Raw genomic sequence first — 6000 nt, forward strand, 5'->3', positions numbered from 1 at the left:
GCTGCAGCACCCCTGGATCCCACAGGGAACAGCCCCAGGATTCACCTCCACCCCCGGAGCTCTCCATGGCCAGAGCTGCTCGTGGGCTCCAAGCCCTCAGACATCTCCTGGCTGCTGCTTTCTCCTCCTCCTGACACAGCCCTGGGCCCATCCCTGTCCATCCCTCTTATCCCTGTCCATCCCTCCCATCCCTGTCCATCCCTCCTCATTCATTTCATCCCTCCCCATCTCCCCATCCCTCCCATCCATCCCTCCCCATCCCTCCCCATCCCAGTCCATCCCTCCCATCCCTCTCCATCCCTCCTCATCCATTTCATCCCTCCCATCCCTCCCATCCCTCCTCATCCCTCCCATCCCTCCCACCCATCCCATCCCTCCCATCCCTCCCCATCTCCCCATCTCTCCCGTCCCTCCCCCGAAGCTGCTCTGGATTCATTTCCCACAGATCCCAATCTACGCACTGCAGGAGCAGGGGGGGGGAATTTGTGTGTGGAAAAATAGTTTGAAATTTGCACATCAAAAGGAGGCCACGTCTGCTATCAGGAAAATTAATAAGAATTAAGGCCCTTTCAAGAGCTGTGCAGCCCAGTTTTTGAAATGGAACCAATTAAAAATATTCTGGAGCTGGGAAGGCTCTCGTGGGCTGGGTCCAGGCTGAATGGGCCTTTCATTGATGAAAGGAGCTATTCCCCCAGCTCAGACAGCCAGGACAACATCCAAGCACCCGTTTTTAGGGAAGAATAGACAGAAATTTGTGCCTGGGAGCTTCCCAGGAGCTGCACAGAATCATCTGCTAAGAGAATAATGAGGAGACAATTGCAGGCACCAGCATGCAACAAATTAGGAAAACAATTTGTTTATAGGGTGAAGGAGCAGGAAGATGATCCTTTGTGATAGGGCTTGGAGCAGGGAAAAAAGGGACTATCAGTCAGACTGTGAGAACAGAGACTTGGCTTGAAACGAGAATATTCTGGAAAATGCTCCACTCTGGTTTTTTATTATTATTATTATTATTAATCTCTTAGAGAAACTGAGCTGGTTGCTAAAGCTGCATTCAAGATGTCTGTTTTTTTCTGGGATGGGCAGGAATGTACGGAAGCAGCTGGATGGATGTGGAAAGACCTTGGGGAAGAAGGAAGACACTGAGTCCTGGAGCAGCACTGACATTTCTGGGTTCTTGTTCTTGTTCTTCCATCAGCTGTTTTCATCTCAGTTGTTTGGTGTTACATATCCTAAATTTGGGACTTGGATCCATGGCTGTGGAATTCCAGTGTCTGTTTTGGTCTCTCTGTCCGAGCAAACCCTCCTGGGGCTTCTCGTGGGCAGCGGCACCTCTGGGGCTGCATGGGAGGAGTTTGGTGTTGAAGATTGCAATGCAAGTTGTTTTCCATTACCATCTGTATGGCAGATTCCCTTTGTCAAGTGGGCAGTTTGCCTTATCTCTCTTTGAGTGACCACATTCACACCTCCCTGGGAGGGGACATTGCTGATAACAGCTATGGAATGTCCCTGCATGGCTGATAAGAACTACAGCATCCCATTGGGAGATGGGAGCCCAGAGGGAGGAGCCAAGCATTCCTACCCAGATATAATCCAGAGGTTTTCAGACACCAGCACGGCTTCTCCACGGGATTCCCCAGAGGAACAGCAGCTGCCTCTCCTTCCACTGGATCTTCAGAGGAAGAATACATCCTTCTCTACAGGATCCCTGCTCCAGCAGAACCACCCCTGACACTGCAGGAGGGCTGAGCCACAATTGCAATGGGACTGCTGCCAACACCCTGACCCACAGGCTGTCAGGTTGGGTTCTGACTCTGTCACTGTTGTTCTAGTGCACTGCATTGTTTATTTTATCCTTTATTTTTTTTCTTTTTCCCTATTAAAAAACTGTTATTTCCTGCTCCCATATTTTTGCCTGAGAGCCCCTTAATTTAAAATTTATAGCAGTTCAGAGGGGTGGGGAGGGTTTACATTCTCCATTTCAGGGGAGGCTCCTGCCTTCCTTAGCAGACTCCTGGCTTTCCAAACCAAGACATTTGGGAAGGATGTGCTGGGCTGGGCACCACTGCCCTGCTGGGATACTGGGACAGCACGGAGGATGGGCTTTGGACCTGGTCAGCATAAGAGATTTGAGGACAGCATGCCTTGGCAATAGCAAACAGAACTATGAGGATTAAATCAAGACTGCAAGAAGATTCAATCAGACTGACTTACCAGAAAAAGAAAATTACATCAGACTCTGCAAGCAAGAGATGTTTAAAATATATAAGTTTGTTTATGTGCTCTTTAACCCAATCACTGTAGTAAAACATTACTAGTCTTTCTACAATAAGTATATAAGCAGTTGTACTCCATAATAAATTTGGATTCTTTGACCATCTCAAAGCCTTCCCCATCTCTCCTCATCACCAATACTTCCCGGCCTCTCCATCTCCAAAGGGAATCAGGTGCTGGGTGTGGATTTGTGCACATCTGAGACACCTTCAGTCACATGGAGAGGCACTGCTGCTGGGCTGGGACTCCTCTGGGGCACTTTGCTGCATCAAATGCACCAGTGCAGCATCCAACCTCAGTATCAGGAGTGGAGATCTCAGCAGCTTCCCCATTTCCCATTCCCTTTCCCCATTTCCCATTTCCCTTTCCCATTTCCTTTTCCCATTCCCTTTCCCTTCCCAATTTCCCATTACCATTTCCTTTCCCCATTTCCCATTTCCCATTTATGATTCCCCTTTCCCTTTCCCTTTCCCTTTCCCTTTCCCTTTCCCTTTCCCTTTCCCTTTCCCTTTCCCTTTCCCTTTCCCTTTCCCTTTCCCTTTCCCTTTCCCTTTCCCTTTCCCTTTCCCTTTCCCCTCCCCATTCCCCATTTCCCATTTCCCATTCCCATTCCCTTTTCCCTTTCTCATTTCCCTTTCCCTGTCCCTTTTCCTGTGGGCTGTGCTGTGTCCCAGGGATGACTCTGGATGATGCTGCTGTCCTTGGGAGGAAAAAGAATTTTTTTTTCCTGGCTATTTCCTGTTATGGAAGGAAGGATCAACACAGTCATGGGGACACAGCTTTGGGAAAAAAAAAAATCAGCCCCAAAGAGGAATAGATGTGGAATAGGAGAGAACAGAATAGAACACAAAAGGATCCATTTGTTCCTCTCCTGATGGGCAGCTGTTAACCCAGCACAGGACACCCAGGAAAGGGAAAAGGGGCTGGAATGGCAAAGGAACTCCCTGGTCTCTCACCTTCTCATCACAGGGTGACAGCCCCCACCTGGTCACCCTCAGAGGACACAAAAATGTCACATTTCTCCCTCAGAGCATTGCCTTGGGGTCGGATAAAATTCCTGTCTCATGCTGAAGGGGCAGCAGAGCTGGAGCTGGGATGGCTGTGGCAGCAGTGCTCCCATTCCCTGGGGAAGGGCCCATGGATGGATCAGGAAGCACAGGGAGTTTGAATGAAGTGTCCACACAGAGCTGCGCTCCCAGGAAGGAAATGCTTCCCAGGAGCTATAAAAGACACATCATCTCGCAGTGACACTGAGGGACAATCCAGGGAAAAATTCAATTAAATGCAAAATCCAAAAGAAGCCTGACAGACTTTCAGGTGCTTTTCAATTCGTCACTTTTCAATATTTCTGGAAATTCCCCAGGAACAAATATCCAGAGGTCATTGCAGAAGCTGTTGTGAAGAATGAGCCAGAGGAGCTTTCCTGGGGGACCCACACTCGCCTTGTGATGGAAAACTTCTCCATGAGCTGGAAATTCGGGAGCAGACAAATGTTTTGTTGTGTCATTACACCCGTCTGGGTCTTCCCTGTGCATTCTGATGTGCCTGGAGCTGTTGCTGGCTTGGAGCCCACATCTTTCCTGGAGGCTCATTTGGGGTTTGCTGCCATCCCCTTCTCCTGGAATTTTGGGGTTCTGAGCCTTCTGCACCCAGGGAAAACCTTCACACCTTGGGGTAAAAATTCCAACTCTCATATTTACATGTTAATGTAAATTAGCATTTGCATTTTCCTTTATGTTTGGAACACCAAATAGTGGGGGAATTTTTCTTTCCACCCAGGTAAAGCCCTAAACAGATCCCAGGGAGAATGAATCCTACATTTTGCATTTCAGTGTTTTTCAGGGAAGGGCTGCTTGTTGCACAGACTATCCCATGATGTATTCCAGCACCAATAAACTCCATCCTGCCACTCCCAATCCCTATCACAGCTCCTGAACTCCTGTTTGGCTGCACTATTGATCACCTACAGCAGTAATTGCTTCCATTTACTGAAGAAACATTTACAGGAAACAAGGGCAAGTTGTTAAAATGTAAATCTGCAACTCCACGGAGAGAAAGGAATGGACAAGGGCAGTTCCAACCCTCAGTTCCACACTTTTTAATGTGTGAGTTTGGTACCAAAGCAGCACAAAAACTGTGGATCTGGGAAAAAGCAGCTGAATAAGTTTGCCAGGGAGTAGAGGACAGGAATTCTGTGGAAATTCAGCCCCAGAAAGATTTTGGGGCTGATCCTGAAAAGCATCTTCCTTAAAGCCACTTCCTGATTTTTTTGGGATCATCTCCCCCTTGGTTCTGCTGATCCAGGGGGCTGTTGGTGTATTCTGCACCATCCTGAGGCTCACTTCTATTCTAAAAGAAAACAAGCAAGCCAAGAGCTCTCAGAAGCCAAATATTTACATTTAATTCACCTGTGATCTCCTCCATCCTCTTCCTGGGTACAGTTATTTGTGGGAGAGCTCCTGCAAACTGAGGGCCCACATCCATTGGAATGAATTCCTGATTTCCACAGCTCTGACCCCAGGAACTTCAGCAGAAGGGAAATCTCATCAGTCCTGGGGAAGGAGCCTCCCTCCCTCCTTCCCTCCCCTCATCCCTCCTGATCTGCTTGGATTGATCAGGGAAAGGAATCCACTGCCTGAGCACAAAGCAATCAATCAATCAATCACACCATCCATCCCATGGGATCCTTGGAATCTCTGCGCATGGCAGGGGGTGGAATGAGATGATCTTTAATGTCCTTTCCAACCCAAACCACTTCACAATTCTGAGCTTGGAAAGCCAAAGGAGCTGCCACTGCCTTGGTCTAATCAAAACCCAATCCACATTTATGCTTGGGATAAATCTTCTTTCCTAATGCAGGTGTGGCCTCACTCGACTTCTAATTCTTCACTGGGAAATTATTTCAAAATCCTTCTCTGCTCATTAACATCTGGTTAACTCCTTCCTTCCTTCCTTCCTTCCTTCCTTCCTTCCTTCCTTCCTTCCTTCCTTCCTTCCTTCCTTCCTTCCTTCCTTCCTTCCTTCCTTCCTTCCTTCCTTCCTTCCTTCCTTCCTTCCTTCCTTCCTTCCTTCCTTCCTTCCTTCCTTCCTTCCTTCCTTCCTTCCTTCCTTCCTTCCTTCCTTCCGCCACTTCCTTCCTTCCGCCACTTCCTTCCTTCCGCCACTTCCTTCCGCCACTTCCTTCCTTCCGCCACTTCCTTCCTTCCGCCACTTCCTTCCTTCCTTCCGCCACTTCCTTCCTTCCTTCCGCCACTTCCTTCCGCCACTTCCTTCCGCCACTTCCTTCCTTCCTTCCGCCACTTCCTTCCTTCCTTCCTTCCGCCACTTCCTTCCGCCACTTCCTTCCGCCACTTCCTTCCGCCACTTCCTTCCTTCCTTCCGCCACTTCCTTCCTTCCTTCCTTCCTTCCTTCCTTCCTTCCTTCCTTCCTTCCTTCCTTCCTTCCTTCCTTCCTTCCTTCCTTCATTCCTTCCTTCCTTCCTTCCTTCCTTCCTTCCTTTCTTCCTTCCTTCCTTCCTTCCTTCCTTCCTTCCTTCCTTCCTTCCTTCCTTCCTTCCTTCCTTCCTTCCTTCCTTCCTTCCTTCCTTCCTTCCTTCCTTCCTTCCTTCCTTCCTTCCTTCCTTCCTTCCTTCCTTCCTTCCTTCCTTCCTTCCGCCACCTCCTTCCTTCCTTCCTTCCTTCCTTCCTTCCTTCCTTCCTTCCTTCCTTCCTTCCTTCCTTCCTTCC

This window comes from Zonotrichia albicollis, chromosome 18 (assembly GCF_047830755.1).
Source record: "Zonotrichia albicollis isolate bZonAlb1 chromosome 18, bZonAlb1.hap1, whole genome shotgun sequence".
In the NCBI taxonomy this organism is placed as follows: domain Eukaryota; kingdom Metazoa; phylum Chordata; class Aves; order Passeriformes; family Passerellidae; genus Zonotrichia; species Zonotrichia albicollis.